Source organism: Schistocerca cancellata, chromosome 3 (assembly GCF_023864275.1).
Source record: "Schistocerca cancellata isolate TAMUIC-IGC-003103 chromosome 3, iqSchCanc2.1, whole genome shotgun sequence".
NCBI classification, from domain to species: Eukaryota; Metazoa; Arthropoda; class Insecta; order Orthoptera; family Acrididae; genus Schistocerca; species Schistocerca cancellata.
This window is the reverse complement of record NC_064628.1, coordinates 883,234,770-883,250,942: the sequence shown is the minus strand read 5'-3', so window position 1 is coordinate 883,250,942 and position 16,173 is coordinate 883,234,770. Positions and strand designations below refer to the sequence as shown.

At 47.0% G+C, this 16,173-nt stretch overlaps 1 long non-coding RNA gene and 1 other non-coding gene across 2 annotated transcripts in view; one reads left to right on the top strand and one right to left on the bottom strand.

Annotated features, from left to right (window-relative positions):
• The window catches only part of LOC126177138 (uncharacterized), a 373,973-nt gene that overhangs the window by 99,448 nt on the left and 258,352 nt on the right, over positions 1-16,173 (bottom strand). The window lies entirely within an intron of this gene.
• Positions 13,012-13,086, top strand: Trnas-cga (transfer RNA serine (anticodon CGA)). Its single transcript has one exon. It is a non-coding gene; the product is annotated as a tRNA-Ser (tRNA).

The window sequence follows — 16,173 nt, the reverse complement described above, 5'->3', positions numbered from 1 at the left end:
GACCAAAATGGTACTGAAACAGAGGATGACAGACTAAAGGCCGAAATACTAAATGTCTTTTTCCAAAGTTGTTTCACAGAAGAAGATTGCACTGTAGTTCCTTCTCTAGATTGTCGCACAGATGACAAAATGGTAGATATCGAAATAGACGACAGAGGGATAGAGAAACAATTAAAATCGCTCAAAAGAGGAAAGGCCTCTGGACCTGATGGGATACCAGTTCAATTTTACACAGAGTACGCGAAGGAACTTGCCCCCCTTCTTGCAGCGGTGTACCGTAGGTCTCTAGAAGAACGTAGCGTTCCAAAGGATTGGAAAAGGGCACAGGTCATCCCCGTTTTCAAGAAGGGACGTCGAACAGATGTGCAGAACTATAGACCTATATCTCTAACGTCGATCAGTTGCAGAATTTTGGAACACGTATTGTGTTCGAGTATAATGACTTTTCTGGAGACTAGAAATCTACTCTGTAGGAATCAGCATGGGTTTCGAAAAAGACGGTCATGTGAAACCCAGCTCGCGCTATTCGTCCACGAGACTCAGAGGGCCATAGACACGGGTTCACAGGTAGATGCCGTGTTTCTTGACTTCCGCAAGGCGTTCGATACAGTTCCCCACAGTCGTTTAATGAACAAAGTAAGAGCATATGGACTATCAGACCAGTTGTGTGATTGGATTGAAGAGTTCCTAGATAACAGGACGCAGCATGTTATTCTCAATGGAGAGAAGTCTTCCGAAGTAAGAGTGATTTCAGGTTTGCCGCAGGGGAGTGTCATAGGACCGTTGCTATTCACAATATACATAAATGACCTGGTGGATGACATCGGAAGTTCACTGAGGCTTTTTGCAGATGATGGTGTGGTGTACCGAGAGGTTGTAACAATGGAAAATTGTACTGAAATGCAGGAGGATCTGCAGCGAATTGACGCATGGTGCAGGGAATGGCAATTGAATCTCAATGTAGACAAGTGTAATGTGCTGCGAATATACAGAAAGATAGATCCTTTATCATTTAGCTACAAAATAGCAGGTCAGCAACTGGAAGCAGTTAATACCATAAATTATCTGGGAGTACGCATTAGGAGTGATTTAAAATGGAATGATCATATAATGTTGATCATCGGTAAAGCAGATGCCAGACTGAGATTCATTGGAAGAATCCTAAGGAAATGCAATCCGAAAACGAAGGAAGTAGGTTACAGTACGCTTGTTCGCCCACTGCTTGAATACTGCTCAGCAGAGTGGGATCCGTACCAGATAGAGTTGATACAAGACATAGAGAAGATCCAACGGAGAGCAGCGCGCTTCGTTACAGGATCATTTAGTAATCGCGAAAGCGTTACGGAGATGATAGATAAACTCCAGTGGAAGACTCTGCAGGAGAGACGCTCAGTAGCTCGGTACGGGCTTTTATTGAAGTTTCGAGAACATACCTTCACCGAAGAGTCAAGCAGTATATTGCTCCCTCCTACGTATATCTCGCGAAGAGACCATGAGGATAAAATCAGAGAGATTAGAGCCCACGCAGAGACATACCGACAATCCTTCTTTCCACGAACAATACGAGACTGGAATAGAAGGGAGAACCGATAGAGGTACTGAAGGTACCCTCCGCCACACACCGTCAGGTGGCTTGCGGAGTATGGATGTAGATGTAGATGTAGATTGTGTTGCCTACAGCGCCAGCAGCGCCCCAAGCGGCTGGTAGGTTGAACTGTGAGTTCGGCGCGATCGTGAAAGCGAATAGTGATTGATTATTTTGATTTATACAATAGTTTTTACAATCGGGAGCGTTTGTAGCGCAATAAATTGCAGCAACAACAGGAAGAAGACACCACAGCTGTCTCTTTTTAGGTCTCCTAAGGATCCTGAGAGGTACATGCCATCATGTTACTAAACTGTATCGTCAGGATTCACTTGCAAACTATATATGTATAAATGATGAATGTATCGTTTTAGGAGCAGAAAATGGCTTGTTAGTAGCAAACGAGAAGACCTTATGAAGAAAGACCCAGTTTACCAGTATAATAATATTAGGTTTTGTACGCTACATTTCGAAGAAAACCAGTTCACGAACGCAGACAATAACAAACTCGTGTGGAATGCAGTACCCACACTGTTTGACATCCTAAATAAGCCACCTCAACTGACGATGAAGAGGAAACTGCCACAAAGATTCGACAGTCAATCTAAAGCAGTAAAACAGTCGTATGACACAGAAGCAGCCAGTTCAGCTCTCCATGTATCAGTGCCATTTTCGTGCGAATCGCCACCACAGACGTGCTTTGACGATAAAGTGGTTAGATTAAGTACAGCTGTTCATGTCTTACAAAAGCGTGTGAAGTGTCAGAGCGAAACTATTACGGGACAAGGAAAGTGCCTACAGACAGATTGTTTGAAAATTATTCAAATATTTGGTTTTTCGTGAAATGTAATGTAATCAGCTCATTATAATGTTTTCAGCATATTTTTGCCACCATTTGGCAGTTGCTTTACCCACTTTGAACAATATAAAGATTAAGGTCGTACTTGTGGCAACAGGCAACAATGACACACACAGTAGGCCTACAGAACGATAAACGAGCTGTCGATCGCTTTTGCATGTAGAGGTACATGTCTGTGCTTCTTACATGTGAATCTGTGTGTTTATATTCTTTTGATATCAACGTGGTAAGCTGCAGTTCTGTCCAATGTCACAAGTGTTTCTTCACGAATGTGTTGTAGCTTGTCACTCTATTCATGGTTTTTGTCCATACTTGCGCTTATTTTAGAATCATTAATAGAAACATATATGCCTTCCGATACTAAACAAACTCTTGGAGGCAAGAAAATAACTCGAATAATTCGGAAATTACGTAGGAAATGGTTGTAAACAAACATTATGCTTAAAACGCGTCTGACGTTCACCTTACCTGCCGCTTGGAGCGCTAGTGTCGCTCCATCTGTCAAACGGCAACTTTTACAGCAGTGAGTGTCGCGACTGTTATGTTAGACTGTGCTATGGCTAAGAAGGTTATCTTCATTGTTATGATTGTGTCGGAAACGTGGGCAAACCCCAGTGTTGGTGTTTCTCAGCATTCTGTGGGGTGATGTACCTTACTTCATGTGTTTTTCTTGGCGTTCTATTGTGCCGTTGCAGAACTTTGTTTAACTTTTCCCTCCTTACTCTTCTGCAGAGTGCCTTTGGATCCTGTGGCCTGTAGTTTCCCTTGTGCCAAGTTCCGGGGTTTTGGGGGATAATTGATTAATTTGTGTTTTGGAATTTACGGGATTCTGTGTGTTTGTCTGGGGTTTTGCTGGCCGGTGCCCGTACGATTTTCCGTTTCCTCGCCCGGGCTTCGTTCGTAACGTTTAAGGTGAGTGAATTTTGGTAGTTTCCGTCCAGTGGTTCGGTGTGCCCCGTGACGAATTGTTTTTTTTTTTTTTTTTTGCACCGTGCCTGTCCTATCTCCCTGGCTTCAGGTTGGCTCCTCTGTGCCCGTGCTCAAGTGTGTATGTCGGCGACAGTGATCGTTTCCTGACTTGTTTACCGTTTCTTGCCGACTTCTCTGCATAGGCTGCCGAATCTGTAATTTGGTCTAAGCCGTGTTATAGTTGCTTCAAGTTGGTTCGCACACTCCCCTTGGTAATGACATCTGCGCACCTATGAGATTCAATAATGTTTTGAACTATTGTAAGCTGGCGGTTGTCGCCGTGTGTGTTAAATTTTAATTTGTATTTGAGTTTTGGTGTGATTGTATTTTGTTAACTGAGCTAATTTTATCTTACCTACTGCTGCGATGTCAGAAATGTTAAAATCTAGCCTTGGGCTCCTTGTGAATTTTTATGTTGATAACTGATGCAGCATTTTGTGTAATGATTTATCTTTTACGTTTTGGGGAAATTTTATCTTGGCAAATCCTTGGGGTTAAATTATGCAAATTGTGTCTATGATCTATGGAAATGTTGGGGTGGATTGCACTTTCTCGTTAGGCCTATCACTTATTGTTTTACTAAAGGCATTTAAGGATACTTGATGAAACTTTTTTTTAAAAAAATTTAACAATCATAAATTTAATCTTACCTGTGAAGCTATATTTGTGGAGAGTTGTTATTTAAATTTCATTGTCTTCCCAGCTTGCCCTTTGCTACTGTATTAAAAGTGTTTGTTGTTTTGATTAATCGCAGCTGCTTGCCTTAAAGAACTAAACCTGATTTTGAAAGGTTGAGAATTATTGTAACTGTTCACTCCAATAAAGCCACACTGTTAAAAGAAAAAATTTGGTGCTACCATTTGTTTCCCCCTTGTTCTGCTTCTACGGCTCAATAAGAAACTTATGTGGGCATGGCCCTCTGCCCCAACCAAACCTTATGTATTACAACAAGAATATCACAATAAAAATTAACAAGAGAATTAACCGGTTAATCTTACACTATAATACATGGTATATCAAAAAGAATCATCTGATGTGGCAGTTTGGCATGTCTATGTTTCTAAAACTAGTAAACATGTAATGAATTTTGTTTTTTGATGAACGGGAAACTCAAAAAGTTTTTTTTTCATATCTTTTCATAGGTGTTCAATGTGGTCCCCTCGAGATGCATGGCATACGTCAGTGCGGTATTCAAATTGTTCCCACACTGTAGCGAGCGTGTCTTGGGTTACAGCTTCCATAGCTGCTGTTGCACTATGTCTCAATTCATTCATTGTCTAACAGAGGCGTATAAACAGCGTATTTTATAAACCACCACAAGAAATGACCACATATAGTCATGTCTGGTGACCTTGGAGGCTAGTACATGTACATCTACATCTACATTTATACTCCGCAAGCCACCCAACGGTGTGTGGCGGAGGGCACTTTACGTGCCACTGTCATTACCTCCCTTTCCTGTTCCAGTCGCGTATGGTTCGAGGGAAGAACGACTGTCTGAAAGCCTCCGTGCGCGCTCGAATCTCTCTGATTTTACATTCGTGATCTCCTCGGGAGGTATAAGTAGGGGGAAGCAATATATTCGATACCTCATCCAGAAACGCACCCTCTCGAAACCTGGCGAGCAAGCTACACCGCGATGCAGAGCGCCTCTCTTGCAGAGTCTGCCACTTGAGTTTGTTAAACATCTCCGTAACGCTATCACGGTTACCAAATAACCCTGTGACGAAACGCGCCGCTCTTCTTTGGATCTTCTCTATCTCTTCCGTCAACCCGATCTGGTACGGATCCCACACTGATGAGCAATACTCAATTTTAAGTCGAACGAGTGTTTTGTAAGCCACCTCCTTTGTTGATGGACTACATTTTCTAAGGACTCTCCCAATGAATCTCAATCTGGTACCCGCCTTACCAACAATTAATTTTATATGATCAAATTGTAATGTAAGGCTGAGTCATTTGGTCCAGTGCGACTGATCCATCGTTCAGCAATCCTTCGATTTAAAAATTCCCTCACTTCCAGATGCCTGTGTGGGGGTGCCCAATCCTATTGGTAAATGAAGTCATTCGAAACAGTCTCCAACTGTGGGAAAGGAAAGTTTCAAGCGTATCGAAATACGTGGTTCCTGTAATAGTGTTCTCGGCAAAGAAAAACAGACCATACACCCTTTCTCTTAAAACTGCACAAAACACATATTTTGGAGAGCCCCTGTCATGTTGTACAACTTCATGTGGTTGTTCCGCACACCATATCCTCACATTATGACGGTTCACCTTTTCATTTAAAAGGAATGTTGCCTCGTCACTAAACACTAAGCGTCGAAGAAAACTGTCATCCTCCATCTTGCCGAGAACGAAATTAGAGAACTCCACACGTTGTTCTTTGTCAGCTTCACGAAGAGCTTGCAGTAGCTGCATTTTGTATGGTATCGTGTGTAAACGTCGAGGCAACACACGCCAGACGGACATCGGGGGCATGTTAAGCTGTCGAGCTGCACGGCGAACTATTTTCTGCGGACTCCTTGTGAAACCATGACAGATGCGGTCTACGTCTGTGCCAGACACTCTGGGACGGCCCAGCGATTTGCCTCTAAACAAACAACCTGTTTCCAGAATGAGATTTTCACTCTGCAGCGGAGTGTGCGCTGATATGAAACTTCCTGGCAGATTAAAACTGTGTGCCCGACCGAGACTCGAACTCGGGACCTTTGCCTTTCGCGGGCAAGTGCTCTACCAACTGAGCTACCGAAGCACGACTCACGCCCGGTCTCACAGCTTTACTTCTGCCAGTATCTCGTCTCCTACCTTCCAAACTTTACAGAAGCTCTCCTGCGAACCCTGCAGAACTAGCACTCCTGAAAGAAAGGATATTGCGGAGACATGGCTTAGCCACAGTCTGGGGGATGTTTCCAGAATGAGATTTTCACTCTGCAGCGGAGTGTGCGCTGATATGAAACTTCCTGGCAGATTAAAACTGTGTGCCCGACCGAGACTCGAACTCGGGACCTTTGCCTTTTTTTTTTTTTTTTAATTTTTTGCCGCCCAGCGTGGGGCTCGAACCCACGACCCTGAGATTAAGAGTCTCATGCTCTACCGACTTTTTTTTTTATTAATAGGATGCTGCGAAACAGTACTCCCATCCTCAGACCATCCACTACACCCGGCCTCCAGGTCGCTTTTTTTTTTTTTTTTGCTAGGGCGGCGTAGCACAATATAAGAAATGAAATGTCTTCTTGAGGTGTTTTTTGTTTTTTTATTTTATTTTTTTTTTGTGTTTTTTTGGTCCAAATAGTAAACAGAAATTTTTGTGGTGCACAAAAGACAATCACTTCTTAAGTGAAGGTAAGTTGCTCCGCTGCTCTGCGAGAGAAGGGAAATGTGAAAAACGAAAATGGGGAAAAAAAATGCCTTCTGCATTGGTGAGCATCTGAATAGTATCGTAAATTTCCGACAAGTACTGAAGTCCCAGGAATCAAATGGGATTCATACATAGAGGTCACTGGCAACCTCTGCGATCCGAAATATTGTATTTGAAGCTTTTAACCGTTAATTATGATGTTTAGCATATTTCCAAATATCCTCCTGTAGTCACAATTGTCTCATTTTAAAGTGTTCAATTTCTGTGTAAGAATAATAGTCGAGGAAAGTAGCATGCCTATTCTGCATAATAAACGATGCTGTGTGGCCCATGATCCACGTTGCAGCGTTGTTTTTGGCTCGTGGATATCTCAGTTTTTGTGGCTGAAAGACCTCTAAAGGATCTACACCACAGGGTGTCGTACGGTCTATCACCGACAAACGTTGACGAAGAAATGTAGTAATTTCTGCTGCATGTCCGCACGTGAACCTATGAAGAAGCGTATCGACTCTTCCGCATGCGTCACCGTTGGGCGTTGGATGAAGCCCAATTTTATGTAGCTTTTCATTCGTTGCTACTTTATCGTTGACTGTTAGATACCAGTCGGCTATGACGCGTGACGGTAACACGTCACTGTGCACATTCCGCCATACTATACTCCAATGTGTATGTGGATGTTTTTCTTCGAGACGATTCCAGTGGTTTGTTGCCGTGAGAAAGCCATAAAGCTTCCTGTTCGTCAGGCTTCCGTTATCGACGATGTTGTGTCGAATGTAGCTCATTTCCATGTAGTACAGTCGCACATGTCGGTAACAAAGTGGAATGCCGGCGATATTAACGGGTGGGTCAAGGCTATGAGGCTTCCACCGCTGAATGAGGTATGTGATGATACTGGTCCTCCGGGTACGGAACTCCTTCCTGATGCGATTTAGGAGCAGGGTGACACATTTTTTGTGTACTTTAATGAGGTTAAGGCCACCTTTGAACGAAGGTAAGGTTAAGGTATCGAATTGAACTTTGAAAATGTGCCCCCTAAAAAGAAACCAACATAACGCTTGTTGTATACTCTTGGCTAGATGGTCGGAGATTGGAAGAATTTGCGCCAAATAAGTCATCTTGCTCGTGATGGCGATCTCGATGGTCTTAACTTTCTGTAGTATGTTCAAGTCACGGTCGGAGTGAAGTATCAAAGCAGCACGTAATTTATTAAGCATGTGTGACCAGTTCTTCGTCAGGAATTTGTCTGGTTTGGCCTCAAAGGTAACACTGAGGGTTGTGTGAGAATCCTTGACCTTGCACCAGGTAACATGGGAAATGTCTCCGATACCGCCACCGATCTGCAAAGCTGTGGTTTTAGTTCTGTAGAGTATTGCTCCTGAAAGAAACGTGAATGTTTGTAAAAGAGTTTCCGCTGACAGAAGTTGTTGTGATGATGACACAGTTACGCATATATCGTCAGCATACGCAATGCATGGGATAGTGACAGACTCGACGCTAAGTCCGATCCCGCTATGCGCCAAGTTGTTCAGTAGCGGCTCCACTGCAATGGCGTACAAAATCGTTGACAGAGGACATCCTTGGCGGACGGATTGCTCAATGGAAACTTCTTTTGTAAAATGGCCATTAATGAGAATCCGTGAGGAGGCGTTTGTAGTAAGTTTGCGAATTAATTCTATGATATGAAGTCCAAATCCTAGTTTCTTCATGCTTTTAAAGAGGAAGTCATGACGTACACGGTCATAAGTCTTCTCAAAATCTAGAAAGATCAGAGCGCCCTGTCCTTTGGTTACAGCATACGAACAGATGATGTCCCTCAAATCGCAGGCTGCCGAAATTGCACTTCGGCCTTGCACTGCACTGTACTGGTAACTGCCCAAAACCTTGTGCATAACGGTTTGCATCCTTAGCTTAATCGATCTGGAGATGATTTTGAAATCGGCATTCAGGAGTGTGATGGGTCGCATGTTTTCGACCTTCCTGCTGTTCCCTTTTTTCGTTAAGGGCAGGATGATACCTTCCGTAAATGCCTTGGGTATAACTTCCAGGTGCCAGAGTTCATTCGCTATCTGGAGGAATGTCGGACCGAGGAGGTTCCAGTAACGCTGGTAAAACTCAGCGCTGAGACCGTCGGGTCCTGGTGACTTCCCTTTCTTTGCACTGTGGACCGCCAGTCGGATTTCGTCCTCTGTGAAAAGAGATTCCAGATTTTCATTATCCTGTTGTGACAAGCGACAGTTCAACGTCCTAAGAAAGTCGTCGCACGAGTTTTCATCAACGGCTTGCTTCTTGTAAAGTTGACTATAATAGTCGTAGACGTGCGAGATGATGTCACGTTGCTTCGTGATGGCATTCTCAGCGTCATCAGCGACGGCTTCAATCAACATGGCTTTACACCGTTTCGTCGTTCTCAGGATGTGGTACAGAGAGGCCCGTTCGTCGGCGGCAACGTCCTTGGGGTGGGCTCGCACGATGATGCCTTGCATTCGTTGGCGTTGTATCGCCGTGATTTTCGCTTTATATCGTTTGATCTTTATGTCGATATCGCGAGAAGGATTGGTAGCGCGACTGTACAGTTCTCTCAAACAGCGATAATAAAACTCAATAGTCTGTTTCTGCCAAAAGCTTTTTTGTCGGGCGTAACTCATGAGGGTGAGGCGTAATTTAGGCTTAGCACACTGAGTCCACCACTGGAGAGCGCTATCGTAACGACGACGTTGCCGCTGGAGCTGTTGCCACGTTATGTTCACCTCCTCTTCAAGTTGGGCATCCTGCAGAAGGCTGACATTCAATTTCCAGTAGCCTTTCCCGCGGTATATTTGCTGGCGGTGTAGGTTAAGGTAACACTGATACGCACAATGGTCGGAGATGTTGACAGGAGCTATGTCACAGTTCACAGCGTGTCGCTGGAGGGCCTCGGACACATAGATCCTATCCAGCCGACTGGCAGAATGACTGGTTACGTAGGTGTACGCTACCCGTTCACCGTGCAGTTGTTGCCATGTATCGTGAAGACGCATGCCATGAATTAAATGTTCAAGTTCGATACATCTGTTCGTGTTAGGAGTTTGGTCTCTATCGTTGAGCACACAATTGAAGTCACCACCGAGGATGAGATGTGCACGATAAGCGCTAAGAAGAATGGGAACCTCGTTTTTATAAAATGTTGAGCGATCCCTCTTATGAGTGCTAACTGAGGGGGCGTACACGTTAACAATCTGCACACCATTCACTCGAAGAGAAATGCCACGACCACTAGGCAGCCGCTGCACATCCGTAAATGGTATACCGTCGCGCAGAAGTATGGCAGTGCCTACAGCATCCTGGAGATTGATGTTATCAATGAGAACGTAACCGGGCACTTCTAAGACTGTGACTGCCTCCTGTAGGAGGGCAATGTCAACGCTGGTACCATACAAGAAATCAGTTAGCGAACGGAGTTTCACCGCACTTTGAATTCTATTGACGTTAAGTGTGGTAACGTTATAGGTTTGGCTATCGCACATGATGGTTCAGAGGACAATGAGCTCTGTGTTGGATCGTCCTTCTCGACGGCTTTGAATCAAACTCGTGGGGAACGTCTGGAGTACGAAACGAAATGTCAAAACCAATAACGGGTCAGAGAGTGGAAAAGTCGCAGCGCGATGGTCATGCGCGAGAGCAGCTACTGCTGCATCTCCTCGTCCTGCCGCCACCACGGCTTATTGCTGTCGGGGTGCTGCGCGGTGCGCGCACCGCCCTGCCCGCCACCGCCGGCTGAGTCTGTCAGCGTGGTCGCGCCCGCCTGGCCACCACGCGGGGCTGCGACTGACGTCAGCGAGTGCCTGCGGGAGCGCTGCTGCAACTGCTCGCTACTCTGTTCGCTCTTCCTCTTAGCCGTTACAGTGCTCTGTTCCCTCTCAGCACTCAGTAGTGCCTTCAGGTGTTTTGTTTGTTCTCGAATGCGTGCTTGCCTCGCTGTGTCCTCGCAGCGCACGGAGCAAGAAGATTGAGGTTCAGACTCGCTGCCACTTTCTGACACGTGTACGGGTCTCAAATCATCCGTCTTTTCCTCTTTTCTACTATTCCCTTTGCTTCTCCTTCGACGGCCTTTCTTCGATTCTGCTGCAGTCTCTACCGATAGGGGTGGCTCAGGCATACTGATCTGCACCCGCTCCTGTATCTCAGACGGCTTAGTTTCAGAGGTGGCTGGGGCATCGTTGGTGTCTAGCGGTAACTGCCCCGTTGAGGATGACGGTGCCGGATCGACATCCGTCCTACCGCGAATGTCTTTGGCACTGCATTCCACCTGAACTGGCATCTCCGCCTCGCTAACACGTTCCGGCTGCCGAGGTGGTGGTACAGTCCCCGCGACGACCTCACTCAATAGCGGAACAAGCTTTTCACTAGCGTCTGCAGGATGTTCCCGTGGAAGTTGAAATGGACGTCGACGTGTACAGTTCATCCGCAGATGTTCCGTTGAATGGCAGATCGAACAGGTAGGGGGTTGTCCAATGTAAGTTACCTGTGCACGACAGCCGCCAATGGCAACATACGAAGGTATATGCTTTTTTAAGTCGACACGTACACTTCGCACCCCGCTGTTAACTTGGTAGCGATATGCACTCGACCATTTTTCATTGGTAACTGACAAAACAGCGCCGTACAGTGACAGAGAACGTGCAATCAGATCGTTAGGGCACTCGGGTGGCACATTAAATACCCTGACGGTTCTCACTCCGTATCCCGAAGGCACGATTTGGACGTTACTAATACTGCCATCATTATGACGAAATGGTCTCACACCAGCATGCTCCTCAACGAATTTCTCATAAGTGTCACTCGAAATAAATTTGATAAATAACGAGTACTGCACAAAGTCCAACTGGAACGTGTCGACTATATCTTCCGACAATTTCAGATCCTCAAAAATCCACTCATGGATTTCAAAAGCCGTCGGTCGCAAGGCAGCACGATCGAAAACACATTGAACGCTGTTCGCTCTGTTAATTGTCGACATCTTACTTACAACAGTGGTACAGAAACAAACGTTAACAGCGCTCGCACACGCTGCTCAGCTCTCCACCGCAGCACTGCTCGCGACGTAAACACTGGCCCGCGCTACCGCCCGTCACCGCGCGATGTGCACTGGCCGAGTGCCTGAGCACGACTCCCCAACTGAGCTACCGAAGCACGACTCACGCCCGGTCTCACAGCTTTACTTCTGCCAGTATCTCGTCTCCTACCTTCCAAACTTTACAGAAGCTCTCCTGCGAACCTTGCAGAACTAGCACTCCTGAAAGAAAGGATATTGCGGAGACATGGCTTAGCCACAGCCTGGGGGATGTTTCCAGAATGAGATTTTCACTCTGCAGCGGAGTGTGCGCTGATATGAAACTTCCTGGCAGATTAAAACTGTGTGCCCGACCGAGACTCGAACTCGGGACCTTTGCCTTTCGCGGGCAAGTGCTCTACCAACTGAGCTACCGAAGCACGACTCACGCCCGGTCTCACAGCTTTACTTCTGCCAGTATCTCGTCTCCTACCTTCCAAACTTTACAGAAGCTCTCCTGCGAACCTTGCAGAACTAGCACTCCTGAAAGAAAGGATATTGCGGAGACATGGCTTAGCCACAGCCTGGGGGATGTTTCCAGAATGAGATTTTCACTCTGCAGCGGAGTGTGCGCTGATATGAAACTTCCTGGCAGATTAAAACTGTGTGCCCGACCGAGACTCGAACTCGGGACCTTTGTCTTTCGCGGGCAAGTGCTCTACCAACTGAGTTACCGAAGCACGACTCACGCCCGGTCTCACAGCTTTACTTCTGCCAGTATCTCGTCTCCTACCTTCCAAACTTTACAGAAGCTCTCCTGCGAACCTTGCAGAACTAGCACTCCTGAAAGAAAGGATATTGCGGAGACATGGCTTAGCCACAGCCTGGGGGATGTTTCCAGAATGAGATTTTCACTCTGCAGCGGAGTGTGCGCTGATATGAAACTTCCTTTGCAAAGGTCCCGAGTTCGAGTCTCGGTCGGGCACACAGTTTTAATCTGCCAGGAAGTTTCATATCAGCGCACACTCCGCTGCAGAGTGAAAATCTCATTCTGGAAACATCCCCCAGGCTGTGGCTAAGCCATGTCTCCGCAATATCCTTTCTTTCAGGAGTGCTAGTTCTGCAAGGTTCGCAGGAGAGCTTCTGTAAAGTTTGGAAGGTAGGAGACGAGATACTGGCAGAAGTAAAGCTGTGAGACGGGGCGTGAGTCGTGCTTCGGTAGCTCAGTTGGTAGAGCACTTGCCCTCGAAAGGCAAAGGTCCCGAGTTCGAGTCTCGGTCGGGCACACAGTTTTAATCTGCCAGGAAGTTTTTTAAACAACCTGTTTCTCGGAATTGTTCATGTCATCATGTAATTCCACACCATACCTAATAAGAAAGTCACGCTGAACAGTTATTACTAACCAGTACTGTGAAAAACGTAGAACACAAAACGCTATCTGTTGTCTCGACACCGTTTTTACTAGAACTGAACTGGGCGCACACAGCTCGAGAGGTTGCTCTTTCTAAATAGTACGTTGTTCTCGGACATATCTCAAATAACATAATAATAATGATTTATTTTAATCGGATGATTTTTTTCTACACAGTGTATAACAACAAGTTAATGCAATAACCAAGAGATCACAGGGCTACTTAAACACATTAACAAGTGATTTAAAAGGTAACAGACAAATACTGAAGGCACTCAAAGAAATACACACATCAAAAAAATTTTCGATTACCCCGGTTCCCAGAACTCCTGAAGATAGGCGCTGACTATTGTATCTCAGACACAGTCCCTTTGACTGTTCAGAGATGTCACTAAACCCGCCTTTTAGACGGAGGGGGTCCGACACACGATCCGTTCCAGTCGTTCCACCAGGAAGGAGGTACACAGCTCGTGTTGTCCGTAGTTCAACCATGCCTAGACGGTCAATACCGCTGTTCGATCGCGTCCGCATTGTTACTTTGTGCCAGGAAGGGCTCTCAACAAGGGAAGTGTCTAGGTGTCTCGGAGTGAACCAAAAGCGATGTTGTTGGCGCATGAAGGAGACACGGAGAGACGGGAATTGTCGATGACATGCCTCACTCAGGCCGCCCAGGGGCTACTGCTGCAGTGGATGACCGCTACCTACGGATTATGGCTCGGAGGAACCCTGACAGCAACGCCACCATGATGAATAATGCTTTTCGTGCAGCCACAGGACGTCGTGTTACGACTCAAACTGTGCGCAGTAGGCTGCATGATGCGCAACTTCACTCCCGACGTCCATGGCGAGGTCCATCTTTGCAACCACGACACCATGCAGCGCGGTAGAGATGAGCCCAACAACATACCGAATGGACCGCTCAGGATTGGCATCACGTTCTCTTCACCGATGAGTGTCGCATATGCCTCCAACGAGACAATCGTGTTTGGAAGCAACACAGTGAGGCTGAACGCCTTAGACATACTGTCCAGCGAGTGCAGCAAGGTGGAGGTCCCCTGATGTTTTGGGTCGGCATTACGTGGGTACCGACGACGCTGCTGGTGGTTATGAAAGGCGCCGTAACGGCTGTACGATACGTGAATCCCTTCCTACGACCGATAGTGTAACCATATCGGCAGCGTATTGGCGAGGTATTCGTGTTCGTGGACGACAATTCGCGCCCCCATCGTGCACATCTTGTGAATGACGTCCAGCAGGATAACGACATCGCTCGACTAGAGTGGCCAGCATGTTCTCCAGACATGAACCCTATCGAACATGCCTGGGATAGATTGAAAAGGGCTGTTTATGGACGACGTGACGCACCAACCACTCTGAGGGATCTACGCCGAATCTCCGCTGAGGAGTGGGACAATCTGGACCAACAGTGCCTTGATGAACTTGTGGATATCGCACCACGAGGAATACAGGCGTATTAGAGGTACCGCTGTGTACAGCAATCTGGACCACAGTCTTTGAAGGTTTCGCTGTATGGTGGTACGACATGCAATGTGTGAATTTTAAAATTTTCCCGGCGAAATTTGAACATGCAATGTGTGGTTTCCATGAGAAATATAAAGGGCGAAAATGATGTATATGTTGATCTCTATTCCAATTTTGTGTACAGGTTCCGGAACACTCGGAATCGAGGTGATGCAAAACTTGTTTTAATGTGTGTACAATAATAATTGTATATACACTCCTGGAAATGGAAAAAAGAACACATTGACACCGGTGTGTCAGACCCACCATACTTGCTCCGGACACTGCGAGAGGGCTGTACAAGCAATGATCACACGCACGGCACAGCGGACACACCAAGAACCGCGGTGTTGGCCGTCGAATGGCGCTAGCTGCGCAGCATTTGTGCACCGCCGCCGTCAGTGTCAGCCAGTTTGCCGTGGCATACGGAGCTCCATAGCAGTCTTTAACACTGGTACCATGCCGCGACAGCGTGGACGTGAACCGTATGTGCAGTTGACGGACTTTGAGCGAGGGCGTATAGTGGGCATGCGGGAGGCCGGGTGGACGTACCGCCGAATTGCTCAACACGTGGGGCGTGAGGTCTCCACAGTACATCGATGTTGTCGCCAGTGGTCGGCGGAAGGTGCACGTGCCCGTCGACCTGGGACCGGACCGCAGCGACGCACGGATGCACACCAAGACCGTAGGATCCTACGCAGTGCCGTAGGGGACCGCACCAGCACTTCCCAGCAAATTAGGGACACTGTTGCTCCTGGGGTATCGGCGAGGACCATTCGCAACCGTCTCCATGAAGCTGGGCTACGGTCCCGCACACCGTTAGGCCGTCTTCCGCTCACGCCCCAACATCGTGCAGCCCGCCTCCAGTGGTGTCGCGACAGGCGTGAATGGAGGGACGAATGGAGACGTGTCGTCTTCAGCGATGAGAGTCGCTTCTGCCTTGGTGCCAATGATGGTCGTATGCGTGTTTGGCGCCGTGAAGGTGAGCGCCACAATCAGGACTGCATACGACCGAGGCACACAGGGCCAACATCCGGCATCATGGTGTGGGGAGCGATCTCCTACACTGGCTGTACACCACTGGTGATCGTCGAGGGGACACTGAATAGTGCACGGTACATCCAAACCGTCATCGAACCCATCGTTGTGCCATTCCTAGACCGGCAAGGGAACTTGCTGTTCCAACAGGACAATGCACGTCCGCATGTATCCCGTGCCACCCAACGTGCTCTAGAAGGTGTAAGTCAACTACCCTGGCCAGCAAGATCTCCGGATCTGTCCCCCATTGAGCATGTTTGGGACTGGATGAAGCGTCGTCTCACGCGGTCTGCACGTCCAGCACGAACGCTGGTCCAACTGAGGCGCCAGGTGGAAATGGCATGGCAAGCCGTTCCACAGGACTACATCCAGCATCTCTACGATCGTCTCCATGGGAGAATAG